Below are 20,863 nucleotides of genomic sequence, written 5' to 3' on the forward strand. Positions count from 1 at the left end.
AACAGAATGGGCCAGATTCCCTTAGGATAGTGCTACCAAAACTATGAACTATAAAACTGATACCCTGTAGAAGGGAAAAAAAATTCAAATGTAGCAACAGGTTTTTCTCTAAAATTTATCTCTCTATACTTATATATACCAAACACATTTATATAGAAGTCATTATGCAACAACTTAAATAAGAAGCTTCTTATTTAAGAAATGGTATACGACAACAAAAAAGTATTCCTGGTAATCACGTGCAAAATCAATCATCTGAACATGAATGCATAACACTGGACCTACACATAGATTCACTGATGTACAGACAGCATTTCCAAAATGTCCTTTGTATGTCCTCTATTCAATTGTGACTGACAAGAAGGAAGAATTACAATGTCAAAATAGATTTGATATTCATTAACTATATATTAAATACAGAAATCTAATTTGTGTCATTTCTTGCATCAAATTGATGTACTTAAGGTTTTTCCTTTTTTATTTAACTTAATCTTTTACAACTCACTATATCCTATTTATACATTTCAGCATCTAAAGTACAGTGTGTGCAAGAAAGAAACACACTCCCAGACCCACTAAGGCCCTACAGAGTTTTCTAAACCTATGCCTTCAGTATACCTGTTTATTCATATAAGTATGTGAATAGCTAGCTCCCAGTTGCTAGACACAGTGCTAGATGCTAGAGATACAAATATGCACACATCTAGATCTCTGACCTCAAGAAGCTCACAGTCTGCTTAGGGATGGAAACCAAATAATTCAGTGAAATTATTAACTAAAAAAGACATAAATAAATTAATTTAATGAGTCAAAGAACTACTCTTTTTCCTATCTACAGCTCATTACCTAAGTACTAGAAACATTAGAAGCAGCCAGCTAGTTCTTTCCCTCTCTCCCTCTCCATTTTCTAAATTTCTGTCCTTTGGTCTCCTCCCAATGAGATTCCAACAATAAAGCCAATCTTTCATAAGTGCTACCAGTCAATGAGAATATTTTCTTTTTTTTTTTTTTTTTGAGACGCGAGTCTCGCTCTGCCGCCCAGGCTGGAGTGCAGTGGCCGGATCTCAGCTCACTGCAGGCTCCGCCTCCCGGGTTCACGCAATTCTCCTGCCTCAGCCTCCCCAGTAGCTGGGACTACAGGTGCCCGCCACCTCGCCCGGCTAGTTTTTTGTATTTTTTAGTAGAGACGGGGTTTCACCGTGTCAGCCAGGATGGTCTCGATCTCCTGACCTCGTGATCCGCCCGTCTCGGCCTCCCAAAGTGCTGGGATTACAGGCTTGAGCCACCGCGCCCGGCCAATGAGAGTATTTTCATTCTTGTCTAAAAAGAGGCAGTCTTAAAGTATATGTGGTATTATATTTAAAGCTTTATTGTTCCTCTCTTCTCCAGCAAAAATTATTTCATTAGTTAGGGGTTTAGTGCATTTTTTTAGAGGGGAAAAAAAAAGAATGCTGGTCTCTAGAGTTTTTATCCTTCCTTCAGAAAGCAACTGTTTCCACTGGTCACAGTAGCTCACATCTATAATCCCAGCACTTTGGGAGGCTGAGGCCAGAGGATCCTTTGAGCCCAGGAGTTCAAGATCAGCCTGGGCAATATGCCAAGATCTCGTCTCTTAGGGGGGGAAAAAAAAAGTGGAACACACCCATGGTCCCAGCTACTCGGGAGGCTGAGGTGGAAGGATCGCCTGAGGCTGGGAGGTTGAGGCCGCAATGCGCTGTGAGCATGCCACTGCACTCTAGCTAAGGAGACAGAGCAAGACCCTGTCTCTAAAATAAATACATATAAATTACTCTAGTTACATCAGAATTAGCAGAGTATTTATAACTAAAGGCTTAAATCAAGTGTCCATGTCTTAGGCAATTAGATAAATGTTCCTCTTTACTTTTCCCTAACCCTTCCCATGTTCAACATATCTATTAAGTACCTCACATTGTGCCAGACAGGAAGAAGTGACATGAATATATCAACAAACAAAACAAGATAAAGGTCCTTGCCCTCATGGAGCTTCTATTCTAATGAGGAAAGAAAAAAAATATATATAGTATAATGTGAGATGTTAAGCAGAGAATATCAGCCATGCAGGAGTAGGAAAGCAATTTTAAATAGCGGGCTCAGGAAAGCCATGGCTGAGAAATTTGCTTTTGAGCAGAGACTTAAAAAGTAAAAGAGTGAGCCATGTGCATACTCCATCTGCCTGGAACACTTGGGAGAAAGGTGGGCGTTCAAGGCAGAAGGAAGAACAAACATGAAGACCTGAAGTAGGAACAAGTCTGCCAGTGCCAAGAACAAAAAGGAGGCCAGTGTGCCTTGAGAAAAATGAAAAAGAAGAGTGGTCAAAGATAAGAACAGAGAGACAGCTGGTCCACAGACCATGTAGGGCTTTTTTGGCCACAGTAAAAACTTCAGCTTTTACTTTAAGTAAGAATGGAAGCCATTAAAGGATTGTGAGCAAAGGAGCAAGATCATCTCCTTTACCGTATAAATACAGTTGACCTTTGAACAATGCAGGGTTTAGGGGCACTGACCCTAACCCATATAACTCTTGACTTCCCCAAAACTTCACTAACAGCCTACTGTTGACCGGAAATCTTACCAATAACAAAGTCAATTAACACATATTTTGTATGTTATATGCATTATATATACTGAATTCTTACCATAGAGCTAAAGAAAATGTTAAGAATCATAACGAAGAGAAAATATATTTACTATTCGTTAAGTGCAAGTGGATCATCACAAAGGTCTTCATCATTCTCACTGTCTTCACATTAAGTAGGCTCAGGAGGGGGGAGAGGAAAGATTGGTCTTGCTGTTTCAGGGTGGCAGAGATGGAAGACGTAGTGGAAGGGGAAGCAGAAGAGGCAGGCACACTCCAAGTAACTTTACAGAAATACATAGTAATTTATGTTGGACTTTCTAAAACTTTCACTTAAAATGTTTATATTATGGTACCAATCCTTCTTCTACGATTTGCTTTAGTTTCAGTGCCCATATCTTAGAAGGGTCCATGTTGTAAAATAAGTTAAAGGCAGTCTTGAATAACTGGAACCCTTCTGCCAGACTGTCTACAGTCAATTTGTTTTCTGGCATTGTTTCTTCTACATCTTCTTGCTTATCATCTGGCACTGGTTTGGAAGCACTCATCTCCATCAAGTCATCTTCGGTTTATTCCTCTGGTGTTGTGTCTAATTAGCTCTTGAATTTCTTCAAGATACATACCTTGAAACCCTTCATCCTCAACATTTTAAAAGTATATATAGATATAGACATAGACATAGACATAGATATCCACAATCTCTTTTATGAGTTCCCTGATTGACTCTGTTGTAAATCCTGTGAACTCATGCACAACATCTGGACAAAGTCGTCTGCAGCAGGTATTTACGGTTTCAGGCCTGATGGCTTTCACAGCTTTTTCTAGAACAACAATGGCATCTTCAATAGTGTAATCCTCCAGACTTCCATGGTGTTCTATCAGGGTTCTCTTCCATAATGCTGACAATTCTTTCCATAGAGTATCATGTGTAATGAGCCTTAAAGGTCCTTAGGACTAATCAATCTGGAGTCTGAATTAGAAATGTTGTGTTTGGGAGAACAAGCAGACCACTTCGACACAGGGTTAAACTCACAGGGTTCTGGGCAGCCAAGGGCATTGTCCAACATCAAAAGAACTTCAAAAGGCAATCCCTTACTGGCAAAGTAGTTCCTGACTTCAGGGACAGAGTACACATGAAACCAATCCAGAAAAAGAGTTATTGTTCGGGCCTTCTTGTTATACAACCAATAGACTGGCAGCTGGTCTTTACTTTATCCCATCAAGGATCGGGGGTTAGCAGCTTTAAGGGTAGTCCTGATCATAAACCTGACTGCATTTGCACAAAACAGTAGAGTTAGCCTATCTTTTCCTGCCTTAAATCTTGGTGCTCACTTCTCTTTTACTAATAAATGTCCTTTGTGGCATTTTTTTTTTTTTTTCCAGAATAGGGCACCTTCATCTGCATTAAAAACCTCTTAGGCAGATATGTTTTCTCCTCAATGATTTTATTTTTTCTTAGTTTTTGTTGTTGTTGTTGTTGTTTTTGAGATGGAGTCTCGCTCTGTTGCCCAGGCTGGAGCGCAGTGATGTGATGTTGGCTCACTGCAACCACCACTTCCCAGGTTCAAGCAATTTTCCTGCCTCAGCATCCTGAGTAGCTGAGATTACAGGCGCACACCACCATGCCTGGCTAATTTTTGTATTTTTAGTACACGGGGTTTCACCTTGTTGGGCAGATTGGTCTCAAACTCCTGACCTCATGATCTGCCGACCTCGGCCTCCCAAAGTGCTGGGATATAGGCATGAGCCACCGTGCCTGGTTCTCAATGATTTTCTTAAGGGTGCCTACGAACTCATCTGTTGCCTCTTGGTTGGCAGAAGCTGCTTCTCCTGTAATCCTGACATTTTTTAAGCCAAACTTTCTAAAACTATCAAACCATCCTTGGATGGCATTAAATTCTCAAACTTTAGATCCTTCACCTTTCTTTTGCTTCAAGTCATTGTATGACTTTGCTTTTACTCAAATCATATTAGAGTCTGTAAGTGTGCCTTTCTAATAGCTATCCTGCACCCACATAAAAGCTGCATTTTCATGTGAGATAAAAAGGTATTTCACAAAAAGTGCAAGATTTTTGTACCTGCTGGTGTAGCTATAGCAACAGCTTCACAGATTTCTTTAAAAAAAAAAAAAAAAAAAAAAGAGGTCTTTATCCTGGATTCATTTCTCTTGAAATGGCAAGCAACCAAAGCTGCAGACCACAATCTATGCTACATATCAAGCCATTCAACTTTTTCTTGTAATGTTGTGACATTTCTCTCCTTGGGAGCACTTCCAGCATCACTAGTTGCACTTCATATGGGTTCCATGGTGTTATTCAAGGTTTATGATATTGCACTACACATGATGAAACATATGCTGAAAAATACTTAATAACCACAAAAGATCACTTTTTATTGTGATAGGCAATTAACTGGAGAGACAAACTACTCATGTGGAGATGATTAGCATCATATGGCATTTTAAATGGACACTTCCAACACTTGCACTCACTAGAAATAGAGGTGGCTATTAAATTATTACAGTAATACATTATGAAGATAGTTAATTGTATGAAGTTGATTTAATACTGCATCTTTATGTTTATTCACATTTCTCTCAACTGCAAATGATGCCATGTATGGTCTGTGTGAGTTTTGTTAAATTTTAACATTTTATAGAAGATTTGTGTATATTTTATGGTAGTAAATAAACTAGTATCTATATATATTTTATATATTCATGACATATCTAATTTTTCCTTTTTAGTTTTTTTCTTTTTTTTTTTTTTTTTTTTTGAGACAGAGGCTTGCTCTGTCGCCCAGCTGGAGTGCCATTGCATGATCCTGGCTCACTGCAACCTCCGCCTCCTGGGTTCAAGTGATTCTCCTGCCTCAGCTCCTGAATAGCTGAGATTACAGGCGTGCGCTACCACATCCAGCTAGTTTTTGTATTTTTAGTAGAGGCAGCATTTCACCATGTTAGTTAGGCTGGTCTTGAACTCCTGACCTTATGATCCGCCTGCTTCAGCCTCCCAAAGAGCTGGGATTACAGGCGTGAGCCACCGCGCCCAGTCAGTTTTTTTCTTTTTTTTTTTTTTTGAGACGGAGTCTCGCTCTGTCGCCCAGGCTGGAGTGCAGTGGCGCGATCTCGGCTCACTGCAAGCTCCGCCTCCCGGGTTCCCGCCATTCTCCTGCCTCAGCCTCCTGAGTAGCTGGGACTACAGGCACCCGCCACCGCGCCCGGCTAATTTTTTTTTTGTATTTTTAGTAGAGACGGGGTTTCACTGTGGTCTCGATCTCCTGACCTTGTGATCCGCCCGCCTCGGCCTCCCAAAGTGCTGGGATTACAGGCTTGAGCCACCGCGCCCGGCCCAGTTTTTTTCTTAATTGAAAAAATGTCTTGATATTTTTAGGCTATATAGTTCATCTGTGTTTTTTTCAAACTGTCCCAAACCTCCAAAAAAATTTCCGATATATTTATTGGAAAAAAAATCCATGTATAAGTGGACCCACACAGTTCAAATCCATGTTTTCAAGCATCGGCTGTATATGCATTTTCAACTTGTAGCAGTTTCCATTAATATGCCAGTTACAGAAACTTAGAATGAACAGAAAACCAGTTAGTATCTATGATATTATAAATTAGTAAGAAAAAACTATTCGCCCTAGCAGATAAATGAACACAGAATTTGAAGAATATAAGCAATAAATGAAATAAACATGAAAAAATGTTCAACTACATTATCACTAAAAAGAAATACAAAAGAAAACAAAGTACCACTTCTTTCCATTGCTAGAGAATTTGGTGGTTCAGATCTATAATCCTGTAACTGAGATCTCTAGCTTCAAAACACTTTCAGAAGTGTTTTGAATTTCAGAGTATCTGGGACACAGACAGGTGATATGGCACAGATGCATTACATTAAGTAATGTTCTTGGTTCTAGGGCAGCACCCTGTATTCAACCATACTGCTATTTAAAATTTCTTTAAGGGCTAGGCACGGTGGCTCATGCCTGTAATCCCAGCTCTTTGTGAGGCCGAGGTGGGTGGATCACTTGAGGTCAGGAGTTTGAGACCAGTCTGGCCAACACAGTGAAACCCCATCTCTACCAAAAATATAAAAAATTAGCTGGGTGTGGTGGTGTGAGCCTGTAATCCCAGCTACTTGGGAGGCTGAGGCAGGAGAATCACTTGAACCCAGAAGGCAAAGGGTGCAGTGAACCTAAATCATGGCACTGCACTCCAGCCTGGGCAACAGAGCGAGACTCCGTTTCCAATAAATAAATAAATAAATAAATAAATAAATAAATAAATAAATAAAATTTCTTCAGAGAATCTGAAGAATGTACACTGTAAGTGGAATAAATGAGACTAAGTAGCGTCATCTCAGTATAGGTCAAGTTTGGTTGCCAAATTAGTTAACAAAACTTTTGGGTTTTTTAGGCATATGGGAATTTCAGAATTGCATATAACAAACTGTTGGTTATAAAATTCTTTTTGTAAACAATTATAACACAGATCAAAAGCCATAAAAATAGCCAGATACAAAGTGAGTCACAGTATCAGAATTACCTAAGAGAACTTTTTCAAATCACGATCCTTCCCAATGAAGACATTCCATTTTCCCTAGTAGCTTCTTGTAGTAAGCCATTATAACTGACTGCAATTTGTGCTAGGCTGGAAACAGTAAGATATATTAGAAATATTTTCCTTATTTCAATGCAAATAAAACAATTTGGAAGTCCTTGGCATTTGTAATGATAGTTTGCTTTCATGAACAAGAAGTATCTAAAAAAGAAACAGACAAAAAGAATATTACCTTAAAAACTGATATTTCCCAAATAACTTTAATCCCCTTGGAAAACTCCTTCATTTTATTTTATAGAGAGATGGAGAGATAAAAGAATTCTGATCAGACATGAATCACTCTGGCTACAGCATAAAGCGGATTATAAAGGGCAAAACTATAGCAAACTGCCCTTAAAAAGACTACTACAAGAGTCCAGACAAAGCATAATGGACTTATAACAATTAACATCAAGAAAATTTTAAATCATCCCAAATAATTTCAGAAGTTTTGCCAAGTTTCACACTGACAAACTAAAACTCAAGGGGTTGATAGGGCTACAATCGGGAAAATTAGGGGAGAAGAGGGAAACTCGCTAATGATGATGAGAGGCAATACAGACAGGCAGTTAGAAAATAGTATCCAGAGCTTATAGTACCAAGCAATAAGTAGTGATCCAGGCAAGCAGGTCCTTAGCATCATAGAGGTCAGATAAGCAGGTGGTATCCCAGCAATCAGGGAAAAACACAACAAGGAAACATGGCAGCAGGCAACGCTTACAGCAGATAGCAGAGAGCTCCAGCTACAAGACTAGAGTACAGGAACTTAAATATAGGACATTGTTAACACAGAAAACCAGGACAGAGCAGAACAGATACAGATCTGCACTCAAATAAACCTACTTTTATTTATGTATTTATTTATTTATTTTCAGACAATAAGGATTTATATGTCTCACAATTCCCTGGCCAGGAATTGGGTAAAAGCTAGATTAGGCAGCTCTTCTGCTTCACTGGATGTCATCTGGCATCATTTGGGATCATTCACTCATCTACATTCAGTTGATGGCAGGGCTGGGCTGAAAAGTCCAAGAAGGCATCACTCTCATGTGTCCTCACTTAAGTACTCATCCACATGGCCTTCTTGTCTCTCCTGTGAGAGTTTGGGCTTCCTCACAGCATGGGAGTCTCAAGGTTGTCAAACTTGTTACATGGTAACTGGTTTCTACTGAGTAAAAGCATAAACTGACAAGACTTTTAAAAGCCTGCAGTCCCAGTTCCTCTGGAGGCTGAGGCAGGAGAATCGCTTGAACCCAGGAGCTAGCGGTTGCAGTGAGCAGAGAGAGCGCCACTGCACTCCAGCCTGGGTGACAGAGCGAGACTCAGTCTCAAAAAAAAAAAAAAAAAAAAAAAAAAAATTAGGCCCTTTAGATGCAGAAAAGTCAGGCAGGTCACTAATGTAAAAATGCCTCAGGGAGCACTAGTTCATACAGAAAGAGGTGAAAGGAAATGGGTTACGTAAGTAAAGGGGTCTAAAACTTAAAGTTTAAATACTTAGAATTAGTTAGCTTAATAGTATATCTATACAATAGAACATACTACTAAATTTTGTTAAAAAGAAGAAGAAAAAAGGGACAGCTCTTTATATGCTAAAGTCAAATGATCTCCAAGGTATATTTTAAATTTAAAAATTATGATACAAAGCATTAATGTAGTAAATACCTTCTACATAAAAAGGTAGGGGGAAAACAGTAATCTTTCTATTTGTTTCTATTTGCATAAATACCATAGAATACACAAAAAAATAAAAGTAGTCACCTATACAGAACAGGAAAGAGAAGGAGTGGTATCAAGACTTCTCATATGCCTTTTTATATTATTTTGAAACTTGAACCACGTAGCCATATTGCCAATTCAAATAGGAAAATACAACTTAAATACAATTTTAAAAGTCTGAGAATCACGGTAATATACACTGCTGTATTAATTAAACATTGACTTATCTGTACTTACTTTGCTGTAGACTAACATAGTTATCTATGACTTATCTGTACCATTTCTAGCTATATACCAGATTTCAAGTTCCTCTGAAGATAGAACAATAATCTTGATGATAAAGAGCATGTCTTAGTCAATTCTGTATCCCCACAGCCAAGCACAGTGCCTGGTACCTAGCTGGTGCTCAAAGAATACATTAAATCTGCCCTGGACTGGCTTTCCCTCTAAAGTCGCCTCCAATTCTGGACGTAATTTTTAATTGTATTGCTGGTGACTCGTCTATATACAAGAATATACTTAGAATTCGTGTTTGCATAAAAATGAGCAAAGAGAAGCTCTTAACACAACTGTATAACAAAAACACAAGATACAAATATAACTAAAAATAAAATAAACAATGACCCTTGGATTACTCCAAAGACCTACCAAAAGATGGCATTTAAAATGGGAGCAGGCAGCTATCCCAGATACCTACCAAAGTTCACTCAGGGCATTTTTTTGATAGTAGGTGTTGCTATATAGTTTTGCTTACCCAACTTTAAAATAATCACTACAGTTTCCTTCTCTTAATCCCAACAAATGTTAAGGTGTATGTAACCCTTGAAACACAAAGGTATTTTTCTCGATGCTGTCCCCTATTCTTCCATGACCTGAGGTCTCTTATCTATGGCCAGACTTCTCGAAGAGCCGTCTCATCTATATTCATTGTACACGTGGTTTCCTCAATTTAGTTTATCACACCTTTCTACTATAACTCTTCTGCTAAAGCAACAAACCTCAAACTAGTACACCTCAGAAGAGCCTTAGCATTTCAGTCGATTTTTCCAGGCTACTACCTCCTGGCTCCCCACTCCCCCTTTTAACAATCTGTAAGGTCTTAGATGAGACCTGAGGAGTTCAAATTTTTCATTAGTATCTCCATAATTCTGATACAGGCAGCTTGCCTGAACACACTGGAAAAACCAACTAGCTAAGATTATCAATAACTTTCCAATAGTCAAATTCAAAGCCTTTTGGTCTTCTCTTTTTCTCTCAGCAGCATGACAGCTTCATGAAATTCCTTACTTCATCATCATCTAACACAACCACACTCTTCTCTCTCACAACCTTTCTATCAGTCCTCTTCACTGGCTTCTTGATTTCCGAGAGTCCTTAATCTTTCAATGATGGTAGTTAGGAGCTCTGTCAGCGTGCCTCTCCCTAACTTTATATATACTTCATAAGCAGTGACAGTCACACCCATTGCTTCAGCTACCATCTACACAACCTTAAATCCTGCCACTTTGGATTCCACAGATAGAGGCTATGCAGTACAGGAGAGAAAAGATGTTTCAGTATCAGACGAATCTGAATGCAAAATATTTACTCAGCTATTTACACAGTAACATGCCTAAAGACACACACCTTTTTGAATTTCAGCTCTGTTCTCCTTTTAAAACTAGGAATGGCACCTTTCTAACAAATTTCTGTCCTGATTAAATAAGGGGGAAAAAAAGATTAAATGAGAAGTTCTCATTACCACATGGACCTGACAGCATGCCCTGAGGACCCCATGCTACAGGTCTTAGAGGTGGCAAGCAAGGAGAAAGGAGATAACTAATGTGGGGTCAGAAGACTGGCACATACAAGGGGATTGAGCAGATAAGTAAATACACTGAGGAGATAATTGGAACCAATTTCTCACTGCTGGAGAAGAGATTTACAAATACAGAAAGGGAAAAGGCTAGACGAATCCTGAGATGTTAGATTGGAATTGGTTGTATCAGTGTGAACTTTTTTTTTTTTTTTTTTAAGATGGGAGTCTTGGTCTGTCCCCCAGGCTGGAGTGCAGTGGTGCGATCTCGGCTCACTGCAAGCTCCGCATCTCCCCACCCCCGCCCAGTTCACGCCATTCTCCTGCCTCAGCCTCCCGAGCAGCTGGGACTACAGGTGCCCGCCACCACGCCCAGCTAATTTTTTTGTATTTTTAGTAGAGATGGGGTTTCACCATGTTAGCCAGGATGGTCTCGATCTCCTGACCTCGTGATCCGCCCGCCTCAGCCTCCCAAAGTGCTGGGATTACAGGCTTGAGCCACCGCGCCTGGCCCAGTGTGAACTTTTAAAATACCTCTACATAGGCATAGAAACAGATTCAGATGTGTGCATACATATATGCAATTCCTAGCTTTATCCCCCTAAAAGTGATGACATACCAGCAGAAATGAACACAGTAAACACTCGGATCTCAGTTCCTAAACAGCACCTCTACTTAAAAAAAAAAAAAAAAAAAAAAAAAAAATCTGGATTCCTTGGAAAAACAAACTATTTCAGAGCTGTGATTGGAGATTATTAAGATCATCTGGAACATCTTGTTAGGCCAGAATGTAAGGAAATACACCAAGGAGGGGGACAGGTCAAGGAGATAGGGGAGCCAACTTAAAGGCCAAATTTGGGACAATTTGACCAACAAAATGAAATTTTAAAATGACAGTAACTAATAAAAACCACTAAACAGAAACAAATCCAGGAGAATATATCGATATAAATGAATGAATAAATAAATGTATGGAGAAGAAGGGGGAAATCTCTGTCAGTAGAATATGAACTAATAAATGTAGGCGACAGCTTTCACAGTTGTGGCTGATTCAGGTAGCAGTCATCAGACCTGAAGGCTGGTGGTTAGCACCTTCAGCTCTATTGACACACTCCTAGATATCTTCTCACATGAGAATTCTCAATTACAACAGGAAAAAACGGTAACTTCACAGTAGAGAAACCCAGCAGACTTGAATTTAACAGATGTTCAAAGTTAAACATCGCTGGTAGCAGGACTATACAGCACGTTTCCTAGTGACGTACTAAGAATATCACAACATTATTTCTATGGCATTCTTGCCAACAATGCACTCGGTCTGCACATGAGGAACCACTGGATGAACTTAAGTTGAGGAAAACATGTTACAGAAAAAAAGGACTCCACTCATTAAAACTGTCAAGGTCATAAAGGACAGGGAAATATTAAGGAACCATTCCAAACTGATGGGAGACTAAAAGATGTGACAATCAAATGCAATGTGTGAACCTGAATTGGATGCTGGACCAAAAAGAAACGAGACACACTACTGGGATAGCTGGAAAAATTTGAATGGCATCTAGGGACCTGAAGGTAGCGCTGTATCAATGTTGATTTCCTGATTTCGCAGTTATGTAGGAAACTGTCCTGTTTTCTAAATACACACTAAAATATTTAGGAGTGATAGGCATCATGTCTGCAACTTGCTCTCAAATAATTCAGAAAAAAGTCAAATGAAATTAGAAATGGTGCATTCCCCTGAAATGGAGAAATAAGGATTAAAATGTAGGACCAGAAATGAGAGATGATGAGGTTGTTTCACTGAAATTTGAGGATCCAATTAGATATAGTAGAAAAAGGGAAAGGGTTGAAGACAATTCCAAGGTTACCCCTTGGGGCATCCTGAAAAGACGACCTTACTGAGCCAAGCACTAGATGTTCCAGGCTCATTCTGTGTTGTGTATACACATGATACATAGCTAGTACAATGTTAAAAATTAGTTTAAGGCGATTTGGGAGCTCTTTGTTGTACTTTTCTTGAGATTTCTCATTAGGTTTGAAATTATTTTAAAATGTTAAATAAGAACTCATGACAACTTCACTGTCTAGCAAAATACCTGGCTCACTGGAAGCGCTCAATAAAAATCATCTGGCTTTCCCTCGCTAAAGAAGGGAAGTTGCTAAAGAAGAAATCTTAGCATTATCTTCAACTCTTCCTCCACAATGTCCAAATGGACTCTCAGGTCTAGTGAAACTACTCAGTTTTCAGTTCTAATCTATATTATCCTATTTCTGGTTCCTATCATCCCTCCCGTGGACCACTGCAACAGCATCTGGTCTCTTTGGTCTCTCTGCTCCATTTCTAACCTCATCATCCTTGCATTATCCTTGTATCTTTGCATCATTATCTAGAAGTCACGAATTACCTTTCAAAACCCGCATCTAATCTTATCATTCCTTATTTAAATACCTCTAATTGTTCCCGAATGTTAATGCTGATTTCTCAAGAGGCAGACTAAATGCGTGTTTAGGGCACCAGTAACGCAAGGGCACCAAAAAGATATTTCACACATACACACACACATACACGCACACGCACATGCACACACAACAGTGAAGTGGGGGAGGCAGCGGGTAAAGGGAGAGAAAAAGAGGGAGAAAGACGAGGGACTCTGACTTAAGAATTCTCAAGTTTACCTTAAGCTTACTTTAGGATTTGATATTTATTTCTGATTACACAGTGTATGCCAAGGGTGAGTGGGTACCATAAACTTTCCAATACTTACAGTCTCTTAAACAGCGGTTTTCCCAATCCTTTTCCCAACTTGGCAACAAAGAAAATAATAATTTCTTAGCATACCGGGATAAGCCACGAAGGCTATTCAAAGCCAAAAGAAACCATCCTGGGGCGGGGTGGGGAAGGGGATCTGATATGCCCAGGTCCCATAAACAAGGGTATCTTGCTCTCTGAAACACTGGTAAACCATTCATGGCACGCCAGTTGGGAAGCTCTATTTTAAAGGTCTTAAAATGATCCCACTCATTGCCCAAACACAAGGACCCCCACAAGGCTTCATTTCCCACTGCAATCAACACACATGCGTGCGCACGAGCACACACACACACACACACACGCAGAGATTCACACACAGGAACAGACAACCACACCCACCCAGAGACAGACAGACATATCCAACAAGACAACTTACATTTCTCCAAACACAACACGCATCCGTTCATACTTGACTTTTTGTACATGCTGTTCTCTCTACCCAGATCAATTCCAAATGATCCTTCAAGACCATATTCAAATGCCACTTCTCTTTTCCCCAGATCTTATTACACTGTCACTATGAATTGTAATTGTTTGTTGACATGTGTTACCATCCTAGAATGTGAGCTCAAGGACAAAAATCATGTCTTATTTACCTTTATACCATTGCTCCCACTACAATTGGCATTTCAAATGTTTGCTTAACTAACATATAAAGGAATGTTCACCATCATCCCCAAATAAATTTTCAAATTACATTAATTAAAACAATGAAATACAATTATACAATTAGCATTTTTTCTTCCCAAAACAAGGACACCCACTGTAGGTACTTTTGTAAGAGAGAGATCTGGCATAGAAATATTCATGACACTTGACCATTATCCCAGTCCTAGGGTTTTAAACTGAGGAAATAAACAAAAAACCGGTTAACAAAAGGTAAATGTCTAAATCAGTCATGGTATATCACCTGAATGTTTAATCACTTAAATTATATTCACTGACCTTGGCGGCTTTGGGTAGCTAAAATAAATAAATAAATAAATAATATTCATGAAGATGGGAATAGAAAAATGAAAAAAATACCAACTATCACTTATTGATCATCTCTTCTATTTAAAGCACAATGCTAGATGCCTTACATATATTATCTTAATCCTCACAACAATTCAAGGCCAACTGACTCAGAAATTATATAATTTGTACAAGGTTTTTGAGGCTAGATTCCAAACCAGATTTGACTCCAAAGTCTATGATCTTTTCCCTACATTGCACAGTCTCTACTACACAATGTTCCCAATATATTCATCTCAAAATTCTATCTCTACCACACAACTTTATTTTTTAAATATGAACAATTATCTGCAAGGAAACAAAAAAAATATATTATGGTGGTGACCAAGGGTAAATGTTGTTACAGTATTTATCTTTTTAAAGAATTAGCAACTTTTAAAAGCAGTATTGTTGAAAAATAGACTAAATTCATAAGGCAATACAAACGAAACAATTCTTATTTTAATTTTTTTAACCTAAGAAAATTAAGGAAACAGAGTAGGTAACATAAAAATTTAAGCAGGAAAAAAAAAAAAGCTTAAGAAGGATGTATTAAACTATATCTAAACAAACATGTTAACCTTAGGGTACCTATTACCAGGATTCATTAACTGATCCTTGTGAGTGGATTAAGCAGCATTCTTCCAGAAACAGGTGAATTTTGACAAAGGTTTAAAGAGGTGGCATATGAACTGGAGAAGGCGATGTTTAAATTAAGGAAACGAGGACAAAGGAAAAAACAAGGCTATTTTCTTTTTAAGCAAGAATGAGAAACAAGGTTAATGAGATGAAGTTGGTAGAAAGTCTTCAAGGTGAAGCAGGTAAATTTGTAATTAATTTGATAAGTACCAGGGAACTCCTATATATTTTTTAATGGGAAGGAGGCGTGTTAAAATATGACCTTTAAAGATTCAAACTTTGTTCCATCATAAAGTACTGCCTTGAGTTACACAATGTTTTTGCCAAACAATTGGGGAGGTGGGGAATAATCCACTACCCTTTATGTGTGCTTTATACATACTCTTCTCAAAAAGAGAAACTGACTAAATAAAAATCTTTAGGTAATGGGTGAGCATACTGGGGAGGGGGATCCTTTCAGATACAATGCTTGTGAATATTAAATGCTACTGTATGTTTTAATAAGAATCACAGAATTTTAAGCAAGAAGGAACCTTGGAGATAATCTTTCAGTGGCAACCCCTTCATTTTCACACCAGATTAAATTGAAGCTCAGAACTAAATAACTTGCCTAATGCCATATATAAATAAACTAGTGCAAGATTAAATACTAGAACTCAGATTTTCTAAGCAGGAAGACCTAAAGCTATGCTGTCCAATACTACAGATACCAGCCACATCTGGCTATAAATTTAAATTGATTAAAATTAAATACAATTTTAAATTTAGTTTCTCAGACACACTCGTCACACTTTAAGTGCTCCACAGCCACACATGGTTAATGGTTGCCATAACTAACAGTGCAAATAATATTTCTATCATATTTGTCAATTATACTTCAATAAAGTTGAAGGAAAAAAGAATATTTCCATCATTGCAGAACGTTTAATTGGACAGAACTGATCTAAAGAATAGTTTCAGAGAATTCCACTTACTAGAAGTATGAGCCTGGACAAGTTATTTCATTTCCCTTAGCTTCTATTTGGCAGGGAGGGGACAGGATTAATAGTACCTACCTCATAAAGTGTACTTGGTGAGTGGAACATGAAAAGCCCCTTATACGGTATCTGACACTTAACAGACAATAAATACTAACACTCTTCCCTTCTGGATCCTTTTTTCTTTCAACTACTCTATATAACCTCCTTGTTAAAAAACACAAACACAATAACCAATCCAAGTTGATATCTTCCTCATGATAGTCTATACGATGTAATTTTCATTTTGTACTAATTTATTCAACTACTTGCATCTCTCTTCCAAAGTTTCTACTTAAGAATAATGAAATGAAGAATGAATGTGAGGGAAGATACCTCTAATGAAATGAAAGAGAGTCTAATAAATTTCCCCTCCTCTTTTTCCCCATTCATGCAAAAGGTAAGAAATTATGCTGTTCCTAGACAATGGTACTTTCATATCAATAAAGATGATTCTATGGTATTTCTACATTATACCCTATCTCACCGTCTGTACTACTAATTAAATATTAAATGAAGAGAGAACAACACCTCCTTCCTACAGTACTTTTCTGGCAAACAATAAAAAGGATGTTCGGAATGCTAAGCCAAACTCAAGGCTTCAGAGCTTATTCTAGTAAACTGGCAAATTTAACACATCTGGACTGTGGTACATAAAAAACTTCATAACATGCAATAACCGAGAAAAACAACAAAATTCAACTCAGTTCGTAAACTTCTACCAATAGCTAAATTTTATATAGGAGCAACAATTCATATTTAGCCACAATAACCACTCCTAGCCACAGCAACCATTCCTAGTGAGTTGATCAATTTTGCATTCTAAGAATTTAGGCAGAACTTTTAAACATTTGCCCTTAAACATACACCAAACAAGATTTCCACATATTTTTAGAAAAGTTTTCTTGTTTAAAAGTGGCCATATTAACTCTCAAGCGGAGGCAAAAGTACTCTCGATAACAGACCTCCTTGCAATTCTCTGCTAGTCTCTTACTTTGCTCCTTAAAGACAACTTACTAAAAACCATGATCACTGATCCCACTTTTAGAGTTTGTAAGTCATAAATAAATACTAAACAGATAACAATGGATACTGTACAACTCAATTATGTTTAAAAAACAATACTATTTTAAAAATACAAATCACACTTTAATAACAATCTAACGAAGTCATATAAGTTAAAAAAAAAAGCTGAAAAGTTTTTATTACCATCTCACATAAACTGTATTACTATCTCACTTTATTATACTTTTTTTAAAAGTTAGGCATCTATGCCCAAACTGATTAAATCGAGTATGAGAGATCTATAATTTTTTTTAAAGTCCTTCAACAATAATGAAGTGTACCCTGGTCACAGAATAGTTCAAATGAAATTTCCTGAGGCTGCATTCTAAGTACATCCGACCCAGAAAGTATTTTTAGCAAGTATGTTCAATCAATGCTGGTTTTATGCCTAGCCTAAATTAGAAATTGGGTGTTATAAATTTAAAGTAACAATGTTACCAGGGACATTTTAAAAGATATTTAATTAGAACATAAGAAAAAAACACAAGTTTGACTCAATTCAATACCTACAGCTCTGAAGCTAAGACGTTAGAAAACGGGCAGTAAGAAAATCCCATCCTCATCTATTACTACTTTTGAGGAACCTGTGATTTTCTAACTTAATAAACGTGGACCTACTCAATTAATATTTTTTAAAACTACAAAATAGTGATGCCTCCTTGGATTTTAAAAACCTCTTGCCAAATTTTTAAAACAGACTAGCAAAATCACAAACATTCCCATGTACAAAAAGGACTGTTTCTCTTATAAATCACTCAAGATCATATTATGGGACCGTGCGTGTTTCAATGCAAAATGTAACAAAGATATGTGTACCATAAAAAATGCGAAGAGACATAAAAATTGCTTTTGTGGTAACTGGAGCATAAATTTATTCTGACAAAAAATGGTGATGTCCACAAAATGATCACATTCATGAGCTAGTGAAGAGGTTCTGTACAATACACAAACTTTTGCTTAGGAGTTTTTTCTTTAAAAGAAAGCTGAATTTATATTAATCAAATCTAAGATTTAAATGATATATCTAGCTCTATTCCATTAAGCACACTTTAGGCTCTGAACAATACTTTATTTTAAGGCCATCTCCTTCCCCCTTAAAATTGAAAAAAAATTTTTTTCCTCTGGCACGTTCAAGTTCAGAAAACCAAGATTTAAAAATGCCCTGGTTTTTACCATTCCAATCTTCTTTCTACTCTAATTGCCTTTTGCAAGTCGGACACATTGGCCTTTTGTTTTTATCTTTCTCCATAAATACGTTTTAAATGTGACCAATCCGCTGTACTCTTTCAACTGGGCCCAAGATCTGGACACAGAAACTTAGTATTACTGAAACCTCTTATTCGAAAAGCAGCTGGCATACTGCAGATGTATAACAAGTTACCCTAGAACAAGCGTTCTGAAAAATCCTACAAATCGTCCTTGTACATACTGATGTCACTACATGATGCAAGCCCAGACATAAAATCTTCCACCCCAAGTTTTGCAGAAACATCCACACATCACCTGTGCAACTGTAAGCTGTTCCATTTTATGGAAACCCTGCGAAATGCATCATTATTTACCTACATCTCAACTTTTTTTTTTTTTTTTTTTTTTTTTTTAGCTGAACTACAGATTCCCAAATACAGGTATAGACTGATAGAATCATAACAGGCTTAAAACTTCAATGGTAGGAAGAGTTGGCTCATGCAACGTGCAAAAAGCGCTCATATGAGCCAATTTAAGAAAAAAAAAAAAAAAAAAAAAAGGAATTCTACCAGCAATGGAAAACTCAAGATTCCAAAGCTTTACCTAGAGTTTAGGTACTGGGGAACATTCCATCTCCGCACCTATTCCATCCCTTGTCCCTTCTCTGACCCATAACAGAGATTCCAACTATAACCCCCGCAAGAGCAGAGGTCCCGGGAAGAAAGGAAATAAGGCATTTTTTTTCCCCTTCCTTTTAAATCATCCTCGTACCTCAGGCTTGCTCTACCTGGCTCACCTCCCAGGAGCCACACATGCAGGTAAGAGCCTCGCGTTCAGCGTGCAGGGCCGAGAGGCCGGCGGGGACCGGAGAACCTCTTACCTTCGTATATCACAGCCGCGTCCTCTCGGCTGGAGAAAAAAAGCCTCGAGGCCCCGGCGCGCAGGGGAGAAGCGCGTCCGCCGTGCCGCTCCGGGGGGCTACCTCAGCGCCCCCCGAGCAGCCGCCGCCGCAGCGGTCGCGCCACGACCCGGAGCCGCCAGCACCACCTCATGCTGCTGGGCAGCCGCGGGCCGGCGTCGCCAGGGAGGTGGCAGGGAGGCGGGCAGCCGGCGACCTCTCCTACCTCCCTGCGGGGATGAGATAATCCACACCCCCAAAAGTGCGTGGGGGAGGGGGGCCTGGCCCCAATCCTCCGACCCCTTGGCCAAAGCCAAGTCTCTTTCCTCTCCGGCTCAGGCCCAATTCCGGCCCCTGGAACCCAGGAGTCCTGAGAGAACAATGTTGCTGGTGGGGCGCGAGGAGCGGAAAAGCGCGCTGCACGGCGTGAGCTGGCGGGTAATCCTGGGCAGCGTTTGTGTGTGAGAGTGCAAGAGGAGCTCAGTCACCCCCCTCCTTCTCCACCTCCCCTTCCTCCCCCTCCTCCTCCGCTATCTCTTCCTCCTCCCTCAAGCACACCCCCTCTCCCAGGCCGCAGCATAGCAACCGAACATGGCGGCTGCGCAGGCGCCGCCAGTCAGCGGCCGGGAGCGGCGGCGGCAGCAGCAGCAGCAGCAGGAGGCGATCTCGCGAGAAGCGAGGCTAAAAGCCTGCCCCGCCAGCGCAGGGAGGAGAAGTCGCTCCAGTCGGAGCGCGGAGGGACACGCAGGTGCGAGAGAGGACGGCCTAGCAGGATTGGGAGGGCGGATTGGAGCGCGGATTGGAGGGGGAGGCGGAGCGCTGTGGCCCCCGCCCCGCAGCCGCATCGCGATTGGTTGCTTGGGCTGCGACCCCTGCTGCACCCACTGACCTGAGGGACCGGATAGTGGGACAAGAACCCTGTGTTAAAAGGAAAAACCAGACCGCTTGGCAGCAGGTCGCCCCAACCTCAGTGCTCCTAAAGGATATAGGTTTTGGGGGGCAGTTTTGAATCATTTCCTCTCCTAAACATAGGCTCCAAAACAAAGCCTCAGCAACCAACCTTCGTTTATAAAACAAACGTTCGGGGGTGCCTTCTGTGTGCCTGAACGGTGTGCTTTTTAAAATTTAGTTCATTCCAATAACATGAATTTGGTGTTATCACGCCAGGGTTTTTAGCCAGGTGCATTATAATATTTTATTGGTCATACAAACGTATTGGTAATAGGACAGTTGCCTGCGGGTGATCTCAGCTGAAATGGAGGAAGAAGGGATTTGGGGACCGCCACACTTCCTTTTTGCCCAATTTTTTATTAGTGCCCTTTTCTGTCTCCAGGTGCCTTCTTTGTCCTTGCTCTTAGCTTGAGCATCCTATCAGAGCCTACCTTTATAAAGACGATCTTTCCAAAACCACTTTCCCCCCAAGCCGACAAAATGACTACAAATTAAGGGAATTTGAACAAATCTGGACAAGATAGAAATTTATATTGACTCACTTCTGCCTCACACCTGTTAGTTTTTCCATTTGAAAAAGACAGCTTG

At 39.4% G+C, this 20,863-nt stretch overlaps 1 protein-coding gene across 5 annotated transcripts in view; it reads right to left on the reverse strand.

Annotated features, from left to right (window-relative positions):
• The window catches only part of LOC105492475 (protein tyrosine phosphatase non-receptor type 4), a 238,258-nt gene extending 218,426 nt beyond the window's left edge, over positions 1–19,832 (reverse strand). For 2 of the 5 annotated variants that reach the window (XM_071072609.1, XM_011759654.3), the window contains exon 1: positions 19,307–19,832. The gene's annotated coding sequence lies outside the window, so the exon portion shown is untranslated. Of the gene's footprint in view, positions 1–7,148; positions 7,254–19,306 lie in introns of those variants that run through there. The other 3 variants (XM_071072610.1, XM_011759658.3, XM_011759657.3) reach the window with 2 other exon arrangements.
• Positions 19,833–20,863: the final 1,031 nt, after the last annotated feature.

This window comes from Macaca nemestrina, chromosome 11, assembly GCF_043159975.1.
Source record: "Macaca nemestrina isolate mMacNem1 chromosome 11, mMacNem.hap1, whole genome shotgun sequence".
Taxonomy (NCBI): domain Eukaryota; kingdom Metazoa; phylum Chordata; class Mammalia; order Primates; family Cercopithecidae; genus Macaca; species Macaca nemestrina.